Source organism: Gopherus evgoodei, chromosome 6, assembly GCF_007399415.2.
Source record: "Gopherus evgoodei ecotype Sinaloan lineage chromosome 6, rGopEvg1_v1.p, whole genome shotgun sequence".
NCBI classification, from domain to species: domain Eukaryota; kingdom Metazoa; phylum Chordata; order Testudines; family Testudinidae; genus Gopherus; species Gopherus evgoodei.
Genome location: NC_044327.1, coordinates 112,108,676 through 112,124,252, shown reverse-complemented (window position 1 = coordinate 112,124,252; position 15,577 = coordinate 112,108,676). Strand labels below are relative to the sequence as shown.

At 44.1% G+C, this 15,577-nt stretch overlaps 1 protein-coding gene across 6 annotated transcripts in view; it reads left to right on the top strand.

Annotated features, from left to right (window-relative positions):
• The first annotated feature begins 5,603 nt into the window (after positions 1 to 5,603).
• The window catches only part of RAI14 (retinoic acid induced 14), a 138,835-nt gene continuing 128,861 nt past the window's right edge, over positions 5,604 to 15,577 (top strand). For 4 of the 6 annotated variants that reach the window (XM_030566970.1, XM_030566967.1, XM_030566969.1 and 1 more), the window contains exon 1: positions 5,604 to 5,935. The gene's annotated coding sequence lies outside the window, so the exon portion shown is untranslated. Of the gene's footprint in view, positions 5,936 to 6,156; positions 6,175 to 6,717; positions 6,777 to 15,577 lie in introns of those variants that run through there. The other 2 variants (XM_030566965.1, XM_030566966.1) reach the window with 2 other exon arrangements.

Sequence of the window (15,577 nt, the reverse complement as noted above, 5' to 3'; positions counted from 1 at the left end):
AATTTAGAGCACCCCTGAGGTTGCTGTAACTTGTACTTAGCTGATGTGGCCTCCACAGGATCAGAGAGTGCAAGAGGATGTCCTCTTCCTTTATCATCCCCTTAGCATGCTCCCTGTGCAAAGGGCTGAGAGGAGGGATGTCACACAGCCCTATGCTGCTAAAGGAAGCTACCTATACAAAGGGTATTGTCACAGGGTGCTCTACTTAAACTGCTGGAGCACCTCCTTGGGGATGCATCTGAGGATTAACTCTGCCAGGCCAACACCCCTTCCTGCAGTTGTACTCCATCACACAGTCTCTCTCAGGACTCGGCTGCTCCCATGTCACAGTTGGCCCTCTGGACTAATCACTGTAATTTTCCCCTTTGGGGAGGGGAACGGGTATCAAAGTCTCTTGGGACTCCCTGTCTTCCATTTCACTGCCCCTTAATATTATTGCTACTTTCCCAGTGGCTGGTAGGGGAACCCAGACCCACCCTCTATACTGGGTTCTAGCCCAAGGACTCTACAACAAGCAGTCAAGGTCTATACCAGGAGTCGGCAACCTTTCAGAAGTGGTGTGCCGAGTCTTCATTTATTCACTCTAATTTAAGGTTTCGCGTGCCAGTAATACATTTTAACGTTTTTAGAAGGTCTCTTCCTATAAGTCTTTAATATATAACTCAACTATTGTTGTATGTAAAGTAAATGTTTTTAAAATGTTTAAGAAGCTTCATTTAAAATTAAATTAAAATGCAAAGCCCCCAAGACTGGTGGCCAGGACTCGGGCAGTGTGAGTGCCACTGAAAATCAGCTCACGTGCCGCCTTCGGCACACGTGCCATAGATTGCCTACCCCTGGTCTACACAGCACTGAACATTACTGCTGTTTCCCTGAGCTCCTTCCTACCTTACCATCTCTCACTCTGAGAGTGACTACCATTTTTCACCATACTACCCTCTTATACGCTCTGCTACTGGGCCTTATACAAGCCCCTCCTTTTCGTGTCCAGCTGAGCTTCATCTCTAATTAGTCCTTGCTCCTTATCTCTTCCTCCAGGTGCAGCTTAGGCAGTTAATCAACCCACCTAGCCATCTTCAGGCCTTATGTGGGGTGTACTCCCCATCACAGGTATTTATCAGCTTTGTGGCTCTTTCATGCTGGTAGACTAAAATCTACCTACTCACTATAACAATTACTCTTGGCTCTTCTATAGTGCTTCTGATCCATAGATCTCAAAGGGCTTTATAAAGGAAGGTTAGTATCATTTTCTTCATTTTACAGATGGGAAAACGGAGGCACTGAGAGCTGAAGTGACTTGCCCAAGATCCCATAGCGAGTCAGAGACAGACCCAAGAATAAGATCTAGGTTTCCTGATTCACAGCCTCATGCTCTGCCCCCTTCATATGCAACAGAACAAAGGAGGGTCTTGAACTGGGGACATGACTATGGAATCCATGACTACACAGTTTGAATGCCAAAAGCCCCTGTGTGTGTATGTATGAGGTGAGGGGAGGAGTCGGCACTCCAGTAGCAACCAAAAATAATTCTGCTATCTCTCTGCGGCCTGGGAGGGATGGTAACTCCTGTAAGCATGGCCTGATTCCTAGAGAGGGGCATGGGAACCTGGATATAAAATGAAAGAAGAGGATGATTTTTAAACAGAATGAGGTTCAAAAAGTGGCAGCAGCTATTTTTGGGCACCCAAAAAGGAACTTGCAGAGGAATAGATGAAAGCACTGTTTTGCATAAAATAAATCTAACCTAGGGTGCAGTCAGGCTCTCTAAAATAAATTAAGATGATTTTACAATTTTACACAAACCGTGGGAACAAAGTTTTTAAGAGAGTTATCCTCAACTACAATTTTTTGAGATGATGAACAGCATTTCACTCTGAACTAATTAGTATTATATTCACCAAAGTTTGAAAATTATACGATAATGGAGCCAGAATTTGTTGGAGACTAAATGTATGACATGCTATTGCTACACATGCCCCCCAAAACTCAACCTTATAACAATTAGCATTAAGATTGAGAGTGTAAATTAACTATAGTCCAAACATTCAAAATTTAGGAGGCCTGATTCTCCACCTTATTACACCACTTTTATGCTAGGGTAACTAAATCCATGGGTTACACTGGAATTTCACTGACATTAGATTGTTCCACAAATCAAGCACAAGATTCCTAAACCATTGTTAAGTCAGCCATGTTGCATATATGTAGGTTGACCAGATAGCAAGTGTGAAAAATCGGGATGGGGCGGGGTGGGGGTGTAATAGGGTCCTATATAAGACAAAGCCCTTCATATTGGGATGGTCCCCAATAATATGGAATGTTATATAGGATATATGTAGTATTTTTGGCCAAGTGAAGCAAGGTCCTACGCCAAACTTGATGGCATTTCTCACCACATCAGATCAATTCCAACATTTCAGGGAATGTTTGAGGCATCAGTGGGAAGAAACCTGTTGATTCTGGTGAAAATCAGAAGTAGGGAAAGTTGGGCAAACAGAGGTCATGGCTTCTGGTTAGTACAGCCAGCCGCTTCAACTACCTCTGCAATTGTCGGTGGCTCTCAACCTTTCCAGACTACTGTACCCCATTCAGGAGTTAGTTTTGTCTTGCATACTCCAAGTTTCACCTCACTTAAAAAGTATTTGCGTACAAAATCAGATGTAAAAATACAAAAGTGTCACAGCACACTATTACTGAAAAATTGCTTACTTTCTCATTGTTAGCATATAATTATAAAATAAATCAGTTGGAATATAAATATTGTACTTACATTTCAGAATATAATATAAAGAGCAGTATAAACAAATCATTGCATGAAATTTTAGTTTGTACTGACTTTGCTATGGCTTTTTATGTAGCCCATTGTAAAACTAGGCAAATGTCTAGATGAGTTGATGTACCCCCTGGAAGACCTCTGCATACCCCAAGGGGTATGCCTACCCCTGGCTGAGAACTGCTGGTCTATAGATCAAATAACCAGTTGATGACAGCCATTAGTAGGGAGACCAGACAGCAAGTGTGAAAAATCGGGACAGGAGGTGCGGGGGTAATAGGATCTTACATAAGAAAAAGCCCCAAATATCAGGACTGTCCTTATAAAATCAGGACATCTGGTCACCCTAGCCATTAGTATCTTCCAGTATGACACTACTCCCCATTTCAACTCTGCCCATAGTCCCAACAGGTTTTAAAATGCTGGCACCTTGAATGACTTCTCTTCCAGACAGAAAGAAAATAAATAAGAATGGTAAAGGGAAGGGAAGATTGGGGAGCACACAGAACCTCTAATATGGGGGCGAATGGGAGACTTTGGTATGGAGGAGAAAAGGGGAGTAGGAGGAGGATTGGAGGGTGGCACACAGGGAGCTTGTGGGAAAAATGAAGAGATGCATGCAAGGAGCCCTTGGTGTGTGCAATGAGCTCAGCCTACAGAAGCAATGGAGTGTGTGACTCTAGTACTTTGAAGGTATGCATTTTACAGCATAAACAGGAATACGAAATCCTACCTATATGCAACGTGCCCTATAATGTTAATGCATAAAATGCTATTGTTGTATAAAATGCAACTTTCATATGTTCCTATTTTTGTGCAAGTTAAATTCTCAGCCTTAGCATTAGATTAACATAGTTTTTCATTTTTCATTTCCCTGTGTCTTTTAAAAGAAAAATGAAGAAGAAAGAGGGAAAATGGTGTTGGTGGATTTATTTGATTCTGTTCTCACAGTCAAAGTAAATATCACTGCACAATATAGGTATCACACATTCATTTCTGTAAGTGCACTTCCTTATGACACTGGTATGGTTTTTACAGTACCAACACATGTGGCTATTATAACAATCACATGGGTGTTTGGGGGAAGTGCTCACTGGTGAATGTTGAGAGCGAGGGAGGATCTGGGCTGAGAGGCTAGTTGCAGTTATTAGGAAGAGATCATGGGCTTGTGAAGTGGAACCAAATATAGGGGATTATTAATGAGATACATTAATATGTATCCGTCATGCTCTGACAGATCAGCTAAAATCCATCAACTACAGGGATGGATTTTTCATGGGATGTTAGTGACAAGAAGTGTGGTCTTAATAGGGGAATTTGTAAGTTTGTGAACCAAGGCTTTCTCAGGTAGAGATTGGAGAACTCCACAGGCCCTGACTCTGTGGGAGTTCCAGGGCTGGAGCACCCACAAAAAAAAATTAGTGGGTGACCCCTTCCCCCCGGCACCTACTACCCGCTGGCAACCCCACCAATCAACTCCTCCCCTACCCTCCCAGTGCCTCCCACCCACCATAGATCAGCTGTTCTGTGGCATGCAGGAGAGGATCTAGGGAGAGGGAGGAAACTAGGGAAGGGGGATGGGGCATCCCAATATTATAGGGAGAGCCCCTTCTCCCCCCATCCCTGTCCTGATTTTTCACATTTGCTATCTGGTCACCCTAGTCTATGTCCCAAAGAGTTTACAGTCTAAGGGGTAGAAAGGGTCAGAGGGCTGCTGCCAACGAGAGGCTTCTGGGAAGTGCCAGCCACAGCTAGAGATACACTGGGAGGGAAAGCAGGGTAGGCATTTTTCATCAGCAAAGTGCCTATGATGTGGCTGGGGCTGTCCACAGTGGCTCATCTTCCACGTCCAGTGGCTCTGGTCCCTCCTTGTGCCCAACCTTGAGCTGGTTTAACCTGAAGCCACAAGCCAGGAAGGTGGAATGGTTTACGTCTTCCCAGCTCCATCCAGTCCCTCCAGGTCTAACTCTTCCCTACCTGACCCACCTCTCTGGGTCTCACCCCTCTCCCCTTGCTGAACCATACCCACACACCAGCTGGAACTAGGGGTGCTGGCTTGGAGTGGTTCCCCTCACATAGCGGATTCACAGGTTGATTCAATGGCTCTCCGCACCCCCACATCAGGGCTGCCTGGGGGGAGCAAGTGGGGCAATTTTCCCCAGACCCCAGGCACTGCAGGGGCCCCCACGAGGGTTTTTTGGGGGCCCCTGGAGCGGGGTCCTTCACTCACTCCGGGGACCCCAGAAAACTCTCGCGGGGCCCGAGTCCTCAGAGCTTCTTCTGCTCCGGGTCTTTGGTGGCGGGGGGTCCTTCCGCCCTGGGGCAGAAGGACCCCCTGTCGCCGAACTACCACTGAAGTGGGACCCACCGCTGAAGTGCGGGGTCTTCGACAGTAATTCGGCAGCGGGGGGTCCCCGTCGCAGGTCTTCGGGGCACTTCGGCGGCAGGTCCTGGAGCGGAAGGACCCCCCGCTGCTGAATTACTGCCGAAGCGGGGGCCCCCCCCCGCTGCCAAAGACCCCAGGTCCCCTGAATCGTCTGGGCGGCCCTGCCCCACATACAAATTGTTCCAGCTCCCCTGCCTACCCAGTTTCCCCGCTCCTTCCTCTTCCCCCATCCTTCCCATCTCTTTCTACCTCCTGCTCCCTTCCGTCATCCACCCCCCGGCCACTCCCCCCCCAAACCCCTGTGCGCATGCCCAGGCTTCTCCAGGGTAGTGAGCGGGTGGGGACGGGAACTGCAGCCGCAGCCACCGCTGGGGGCGCTACAGAGGAGCGACCTGCCGCAGCAGCGACTGGGAGGGGCGCATCCCCGCCTGCCACGTGATTCACGGAATGTCGGGATCAAGCCCCAGCACGGCGCCGAGCTGTGTCCCCCCCCACCCCACACCTCAACGGGGGCAGGAGCGCTGCGGTCACGTGGGCTCAGAGTGATGTAATTCCCCTCCCTCCCTCCTCCTCCTGCCCCTCCCCGAGCAGTCGGAACGTTGGGAGCTGGGCGCTCGCTGCGTGTGTGTGGCTCGCGCTGACCGCCACCACCAGCAGCAGGAAACTTTCCCAGAGCAGCTGCTGCTCCGCTTTCCTCTCCTCGGCCAGCGTGTCGGGCGCTGAGCGTGTGCAGCTCCGGAGCCGCCGGCGGCAGCAGGGCAAGGAGCCTCCATGGGGTGAGTGTCCTCACAGAAGTTGGCATCTATTTATCCAGCGCTCTCTCTCTCTTTCTTTATTGTGTCCTGTTCCCACCCCTTCCTTTTGTTATTGGGAATTCAGGGAGCAGAGTGGCTGGGGAGGAGGCTATGAATAGGGGCATTGTGTGCATGGCTCAGCCCACAGAGAACGGGCAGGGGAAGGAGGAGGCGAAGTGGGGAGCCTGCTGCCTGCTCCTGGGGTCTCTAGGAAAAGTGGGGTAGGAATGCGGTGCCTGTGGAGGGGAGAGATGCATGCTCGCTGGAAGGAGGAGGGGTGGAGGGAATGAATGGGCGAGACGGAGGCAGGGGAGCTCTCCAGGCTGGACCCTTGTTGCTTCCGTCTCTCCTCCCGTGCTCCTGGAGCCCTGAAGTTTGGAGAGACCGGGAGGGAGGCAGTGGTAGCAGGCAAGGATTTCATAGCCGCTCTCCTTTATTGTGAGTCAGCCTGTGATTTCCATGGCTCCGGGCTCTGCCTCCGCTGAGTGAGTGGGAGGCCTCCTCTCTGCGGAGCGGTGGAGGAACAAGTTTCCTTAAGGAGAGGGAAGAGTTTGCAGGCGGTGTGGATCGCCGCGTTGGGCTTTCTGCTCGCTGGAGCATGGGGAGATTTCTCTCTGCTCCCCTCCCACCAGAAGCTGCTGATAGTGCGTTTCCTTTAGCAGAAAGTTAGGCTCCCCCCCACCGCCGTGCGTCTGGATTTGAAGAGGATCCAGAGGGCCGTGCACAGCAGCCAGTGACTCAACTGCAACTTTTTTTTACTCTAGTCTCTCTCCTGTGGTGGGTCGCATCAGGGCTTTGGAGAGTTGACAGCTGCAGCTCATGTGTGAGTAATAATAGCCTAGCTTTAGTAAACTTTAAGGGGGAGCAGTCAGCATCTATGGATTTCTCTCTCTAAGAAGCTCCTCCCCTGCCAAGGTATCTGTCTCACAGGCAGGGTTTGGGGAAAGATCTCCTAGTGGAATTTGGGGAGTGTGTGTGTGTGTGTGTAGATATCTATATATAAAATCACCTTTTTTTGTTATGTTGCTGAAGCTCTTACTCTCAATGCCCAAAGCTTCTGTAAATAATGCTTAATCTTTTTCCCTTTTTAACCCCCCATATGGGCTTTTTACCATTTGTGTAGCAAAGGATGCTGGGACTGCTTAACAGAAGAGGTTCTAATTCTCTTGATCGGAACCTGCCATAGCTTTTTTGCAAATAATAAAATACCTCACTAATGCCCTTGTAAAATATCTCATTCAAAGCTGTAGTTAAAATTGTCAGCATTTGCATTAAAAGTATAAACCTCTCTTCTGGTGTTCGCATCTCCATTGGTGAAATTTTTCTCCATCCAGAAACAGTCCCTGGAGTTATGAGGACTGAGTTTAAAGTAACTTTTGACAAAAGTGATCAAAACAGACGTGTGTGTAAGTAAGTAAGTAGTGTAAAAAAAAAAAATTTGGCTAGAATAGGAATGATTTCTTCCTTTACTTTCCAATGGAATTTTCTTTTGAAAGACAAATTTCCCTGCAGTCTTGGAAAAACAAATATTGTAGAGCATTCTTCTGCCTGTGCTCTAATCTGTGAGTAAAATCCATTAATCTATCTGTTTTTGTTGTTCAGGCTCTGAAAGATGTAGAAAGTAAAGTACAGTGATAGTGCAAATAATACAAAGTAAGCTAGATTCTTAACGTTCAAAGTTACTTTGAGTAGCATAAGGATCTTGCTTTTTTAGTTTTTTTTTAAACCTGATGATGTCCTTCCTGTATAATTTTCTTTTTTACTGTTATGAACTTTAAAGATAAATTTAGTTCATAACTGCAAAAGTAGCAGTTTAAGGGGATACTGAGGCTAAAAGGTTTCAATTTATTGGAAATAATCTTATCAGATCAGGATTTCCCACAGGTGACAATTAAAAATGGACCGGATTAGTAACCCAGTCAGATCCACAGTGGAGTTCATATTTCTAATTCTTACCAAAAACCTGTGAAGAGGATTTTCCTTCCCCTCTCCTTTTTTTTAGCTGTACTATGTTACTTGTCAAATCATTTTAATTTCTCACTGAAAATCTACTTTTAAATATTCCTCGGTTTAAGAACATGAACCTGTAATAGAATATAAATATGGTTAATGATTATGCAAAACACTCATTGTACCGACAGATTTTAAACATTTATTGTCTAATCATCAGTTGTGCATTTTGAAGTCTCTTATTTAGTGCCATCTCCCTGCTGGTTTCAGAATAGCATTAAAAAGCTTAAAACACCAAATATATGTATATTACTAGACCAGACACTCTAGACTGATTAGGTGAAATTTATAAATCTCTAGACATGCTTAGCTTTTGGCACACACTCATAAAGAGAGGTAAGTGAACTTTTTTGTATTTGCTAATGAAAGAGTCGTACAACAACTACATAAACAGAGGTGTGAAAGAGCATTTGAGAGGAACAACACAAGACTTGTTTAGAACCTGACATTCTGTCTGATAGAGAAGCAAAATGCCTTGCCAATATTTACCTGTATACCCTGCACAGCAAGAATATATCCTTCAGACTCCAAAATATTGGGGATGTGTGTGTGTGTACCATTCTCTTCCCTAATCCAGGAATGCACCTATCAATATAACAAAGAAGCTGGCTTTCCCAAAAACAACTAATTATGTAAAATGGGTAAGAGCAGAGTGAACAGAGCTGCTGCTGAAAGTTTTCATGAAAGGGTTTAATAACGCATCTCTGTTCAGTTTTGATATAGCCCCACTTGGGTACCTTTCCACAGCCCTGTTTGGTGGGGCATATGTGTTTAAAAGGAGAACAGTTCCAAAAGGACTGGAAGCTAAGTTTCTGGGCAGATCTAGGTATTTGTGAAGATTAATGGCACAGTTTTTGCACCAGCTGTAGTAATAATCCACTATGATCAATTCATTCTGGTAGCTGAGTATGTTCTGGTTCTTGTTGCATGGTGGTGATACCTGAAATAACAATACACAAAAATGTATAAAAATAGAACTAATAAATCTTAAAGCTTTAGTGTTTTGTTCTTTGCCTTCTCAGGCAAAAACTAAAATAACCAAAAGAAAACGCATTTGGGATTTATATCAACTATCTAGGCAGGTTTGTGCTGGCTTCTGTGGGTTATGACTTCACCAGAAGATATGAATTGAAATTACTGCTATTCTGGCAGTAGCTTTTCTACTGTGCATGCTGCTTAATTCTTTTAAGAGGGGGACTATATTACAGATTGCAGAAGTAATACTTTTAACGATGGCAGCTTAAGTAATAAACTATCATCAAACTGCTTGGAATAAAGTTGGATTTGGGGTAAGAAAGAGAAATGGTGAATTTAGCCCTTGGCCCTTACAGCTGGGAACTGGTATAAATGGTTAGAGAGAGCTTCAGGGATGGAAACTAAAACAGACCTGGTGGCAGCAGCGTTACAGTCCCAGCTCCTCCATTTCTTGTTGCAGAAGAGACTAACTTGCTCAAGATCATACCAGAAGTCTGTGGTGGAGTAGGGCAGTGGTCTCCAAACTTTGATTGTGAACCCCTATTAGTAAAAATTTTTTGAGCATGCACCTCCTGCTGCACTGGCTCTACCATTTTTGCCAAAGCAAAAAAAATTTAAAAAATAAAAAGGCCGCTCGGACTCCTGCCCAAACTGACAAAGCGCGCCAAAAAAAAAAAAAAAAAAAGCTCTCCTGCTGCGCACCCCCAAGGATCCTCTTGCACACCCCACTTTGGAGACCACTGGAGTAGGGAATTAAAGCTAGATCTATCTGAGTAGTGCCTTAAGCATTATACCATCCTTCCTCGGTATTAGTATATACAGTAATTACAGTGGAGTCAGTCTGATATATTGATATTGCATCCTGTCCCTAAGGAAAGGGTTTTCAATAATACGGATATGAATGAGTGCTCGTGAGGGGCAGTATTAACATGGATTCATGGGTTAAATTGCACCCACACCACTCTGGGTGTTGCAGCCTGATGCATGGGGTTGGAATGCTTTGAAGCCAGGCCCCACCTGGTGGGACAGGAACTGCATCTGTGCAGTGAGTGTGGGATGGGCTCACTCTCTATTCCACCCCCGCCTGACCCTTCCCCAGGGTCTCCCCTCCTCATTCAGCTAGGATTAGGGTTGTGGTGCCAGGGTGGAGGGTACTGCTATGGTTGATTGGTGCCTCCTTGGTTCACTCCGCCCTCGGTGCTCTCAGTACTTTATTGTAGGGTTAGTGATGTTGATTCCTTAGCAGTCTGAGCTTTTCTCTTAAGTGTTCTATGGAGCAAGGCATACCTACAAATTATTTTGACTTCCTAAAGCCATTTCAGTTTACAGATCACTTCCCTTCTCAATCAGGTTTTACTTCCTTGGTGTGGCTGTAATCGTGCTAGTTCATACAGCTGATGCCTTCCAGGGCAGACTACATACTTTCAGATATACTACTTTAAAAAAAGAGCATGCTTATATATATTTATTTATATAAGCAAGCTCTTTTTTAAAAGTAGAATATTTGAAAACTTTTTTTAGTGAGAATATTTCTTCAGTGGGGTAAAATCCTTCAGGGAATCATCTTGTGGCTGGGACAGGGTTTGAGGGTGAGGTTTGACAAGTGTCTTACACACACGAAATAAAGATATCCGTTCATCCCTTCTTAACACTTCCCATGTCGCGGTTTGTTTTTCCTGGGCTGCTTTACAGCATTCATCCATAAAGCAACATTGTACAGCCTTGGATTTAAGATTAAATCTTTATACTTTCTTCATGCTTGCTTACTCCCCTAAGGAGCAATTACTTGTCTGATGTGAAGTATCATAAAGGAACAAGTAGCAGGTACTAGCTGTTGTGAGATGCAGTTCTCTGTGCTGCTATCTCAACAAATAGGTTGTTTGGCACATCTCTGCTGGTTACATCCCTTGCTCTTGATTGGGCACTGTTGCTTCGTCTGATCACTCTTAAATCTTTAATATGATAACAAATGGAACTGTGGCTCATGTAATCGTTTTATTTTTATTATTTGTAACTAGATGCCTCAATCCAAATCCAGGGCTTGCTGTGTAAAGTGCTGTAAAAACACATTGCTGGAAACAGCTGATGTCCTGAAGACTTTGCAGTCCAAGTAGAGAAGGAAGACCCAAGGGGGAAGAAGAGGGTATTTTTGTTCTCCTTTTTAGAGATGAGGAATTGAGGCACAAAGAGATTATGACTTGCCTGAGATCATACCGAGCTATGCCATAGACTTTGTGTCTTGGCCCCATATTTCCTAAGTCATACAGAGTGTTTCAAACCAAGACCATCTTTCCTCTGTCATTTTGACTAAACATTCTCCATTATTAAGAGGACTTTTTTTCATAATTCCCATGCTACACTTGGCCTTCCGAGGCACCTGACCATGAAGCATTTCTCAGGAGTAGGCTTTGGACTGCTGTTGGCATTGTTGCCTAGCTAATGTCCGCTTCTGATAGACAGCGTATACTGGGTTAGAGATAAGAGTACAGTAGATCAGTCTTTCTAACCACCACCCCCCCCCACTCCATCTTCCTCAAAATAATTGTTCTCCTAATACCCAACTGAAAGACACTGGCACCTTGAAATCTGTTTGGTTTCTATAGCTGAGATTAAAGTAACTTAAATCATTACACCTGCCCTTGCCCCTGCCTGTTTCTGTGGTCTTACATTTTCCTAGCTTTTTTAAAATAAAAAATTCCGTTTGCTGATTCTGCATTGAAAGACCTGCCCAGACAGTGGAGTCTGACTAGACACAGGGCAAAATGTGAGTCTAATGAATAAATGAGTAAACTCCAATTAACTTCAGTGAAGCCAGGATTTCCCCTAGAGCGCTATTAGTGGACAAAATAAACTGAAGAAGGGTCTTGTTTTCTTCTTTTGTATAATTCTTTCCAGTTACAGTAACTGGGTGGCACTAAGGCCTTGTGTGTTCACACAACTTCTACTAGTGGGTTTAAAAACCAATTTTAGTTTATATAGTTAACTTGGCACAAAACCCTATGTGGACACTCTTAAATTGGTTAGCATTAGGCTTCTAAGGCATCCATACAAGGGTGGCTTACCTGGATCAGCTGAATCAACTTAAAAACAGATTTTAAACTGTTACAAGTTACAGACAAAGTCTAAGAGTAGAGGGTTGAAACACTTGAGTTATTTCCTACAGTGGGTGTGCAGTTTTTTGTTTTGTGGGTTTTTTTGTTCGTTTCTGCTGGTGTGGCTGTACCGCTGTAGCTATAGTTTCAAACAATGCTAAATTGCATCTGTGCACAAGTCACTTTTTTGCAGTGCATTCCCGCCGGAGGGTTTGCATTTGTACAGCTACGTCCTTGTAGCTACACCTGTGCAAAAAATATAACGTTTGAGTCAGTGTCTTACTAGTTTGATTTACTGTGCTGGCTTCCACAGAGAGTACTTAAAATTCATTGAATATAGACTAGATTTAAAATAAACAAGTCAGTAATTTGACTGTGAAACAAATCGTACATCTATGGTGAACTTATAAGATGCCTAACCTCAGCTTGTCAGCATAGGAATCTGAATGATCAAAAAGTAAGAAGCATTTCTTAGCAGTGCAAACTGTGAAATGTAATAACTCTGGTCCCCTTGCCTCTGCAGAGAGGAGCCAGAATCTGTGGATCTTAGTGCAGAAAGAGGAACCAGCACTGCAGTATGCTTGCTTCTTCCTCTCAACCCTATAGATGCCCATCTGTAGAGACTTGGGGAAGATCTGAGCTGTAAGAAGGGAGGGGCTGTGGCTGTTGTTCTGGCCAGACTCTCCCTGACCCTAGAGCCATGGGGCAAAGCAACATGAATGTCTACAAAGAGTTGGCAGTAAACTACGTGGGTTCACTCTCATAACCTCTTTTCACCCTCAGAGGGATGTTCCGGGGCAGTGGTTGTCAAGGTGAGGCTTGGGTGCTGTGTGGCAGTTAGCAGTTTGGTGGCAAGAGATTTTCATGTGGGTGGTCCTTGTCTGTGGTGAATCCCCTGTTGTAGCTATGGATTAAAGGGGATTGGTGGATGTAGGGGGCCAACCCTCAGCCTCTTCTGTAAAGGGAGAGAGAACAGCCCTTCTCTGTGCACCCCATGAGGGAGAAAATGAGAAGCTTGGTGAAATGACATTTACTGGTGGGTAGGTGACTACAGCAATATGGTTACAAAAAATGCTGGATGGTTGTAAGCACCTAGGTTGGAAGATAATTTTTTTATTAACACAAAGGTTACAGCTGGGATGTGATACAATGGAGAATTTTAGAAGGATATCAAGGGGAAAAGCTTTCCAACAGTGGGATGTACTGTATTTGAGTGGAAAAAATCTCCCAAGGGAAGTTGAGTGCACATTGCTTAACGCATCTAAAAGCAGAGATGACAAAGAGCTGGAGGACACAAGAGACTGTCCTAAACAGGCAGGGTGGGACTAGGTCACCAAAGGTCTCTGATATGTCTAATGTCTATGATTCTGTTTAAAGTAGGATTCGCTGTGTACAAATCATTCATTCCCTGTCTTGAGTAGCCCTTGAGTCACACAGTGAATTTCTCAATGTGTTTTCATAGTCAGTAAAAGTAGATTAACCAAGACATGAATTGTCTTTCTAGGTACATGAAGTTTAAAATCACTTTGTTCCAGTTGCCTTTTTGTATGATGTAAGCAGGAAGATGGCTTGCTTAAGATGAGGAAAAACTGAGCCACGCTGATACACTCATGATACAGTAACCCTTTCCGTTATTTGTCGAATGGCATACGGTTCTCTGTCATAGACTAGGGGGAGGGAAATGTGAATGTGATGGAAATCACAAGATATTTAATAGAATGGGAAGTGCTGGAGGTATCTTTCAGTATGGTGCCTGCTTGTATGGTATGGTAACCTAAAGCCGCTAAGAGGATGGACAAAAGCTAAGCCCTCCCATTGGCCCAGTGGCTCTGGCAATGGAAGAAACCCAGATTTGTGAGTGGCATTAGTGCTCTTGTTAACTGGGTCAGCAGAGCCTGACCATGTGAAGGATGTGACAAGCACAGGTATAGAGGTGGGCAGTAGAATAGTCACTAGCTGTGCCAGTGCCTGTGGCTAATTAACAGAGCAACACTAACTGCCAGCAGAGTTTGTTCTTGAGAGCCGGGGGAGGGATAGCTCTGGTTTGAGCATTGGCCTGCTAAACCCAGGGTTGTGAGTTCAGTCCTTGAGGGGGTCACTTAGGGATCTGGGGCAAAAATCAGTACTAGGTCCTGCTAGTGAAGGCAGGGGGCTGGACTCAATGACCTTTCAAGATCCCTTCCAGTTCTAAGAGATTGATATATCTCCAATTTTTTTTTTTTTTTTTTAGAATGAGAGCTGAGTTCATGGCCTAGGAGGAAAATTATCATCTGAAGTGTTATTGGGGAAAGGAGAATCTCTGCTAGGTGTTCAGTATGCAGGTTCTTACTTCATGGAGTTTCTCTCTCTTCTCCTTTATTGGCTGATAGAAAGCTCTACTTGAGGTAGGGGGAGAGTGAGGTTGGAAAGAGAGGACTGGTTGAAGTTGTGAACGTCATTTTGGTTATGTTGGAAAAGTTTTATCAGATATGAAGGTTTTGTAGCCTTTCCTAATGGGTGAGCCGACTTTGCATTCATCTAATCTCCATGTCCTCAGTTGAGAATTAATTCTGAGATTAGTATTGTGCTGTGAGTATAGGAATGTCATAAATTGGATACAAATGTGGTCAGAAAGAGAGAGGGCTATCACTTGGTAGAAAAACTGAATGAGACAGTAGAACTTGCATCTTCTACTTTACAGAAATACACTGATATTTCTCTCCAATATTTAACCCTTCTGGTGTTAGACATTCAGGGCAATGAGCCTAAGCAGCAGAGTCATTTTCAGTGTCACAAAATTAGAGCATACAGAATGCCCTAAGACCATTTTATGTTGCTTCACTGAATTCAAGGGGCATTCAAGGAGTTAATTACAATGTTGTTTGAAAGACCTGGCTCTGATTCTAATATAATTTTAATTAGGAGAAAATATAAGCCTAGGCTTGCTATTTACTTTGATTTGCCCTAATGTAAATCAATGGGAGTGCTTGCCCTAGTAACTTTTTAAGCCTTAATACTTAATTGTATGAATTTTAGGTTCAGACACCATACATATAGAAATATGGGGGCCTCAGATTACTACTGTCCTAGTGCAGCTTATTGTAAAATTGTGGCATTTCTACGTTGACAGTGAACCTTGCTGGGGTTTTAGTATGGACTGCTAAAAGTTAATATTTTTTTAATTATATACTAAAGGGACTACAGAACAAGTATTGTGTATTTAATTGAACTTGCAGTCGAATGCTTTTAACCAGAATTAACCTGCAGAACTTGTGGATTTACACGCTCTGACTTTAGTAAGATGCTGTGGATACAAATTGACAGTGCTCAATATTTATTATTGCATCTGCTCTAAAATGGGAACTATTGGTACACTCTATTTGATAAATGGATTGGAAAGATGATCTTTGTTAGTAACTCTGTATCACCTGTGAAATACTGTTTTGAAAGGTCCTGGAGCAGTGCTGATTTGTGAATTTCAGTGGATGTGCCTGTATCTTGTACAACAGTAATACAGTATGTTACTACCTTTTATTTGTAGGAGAGGAACACTTGTCATAAAGGTGTG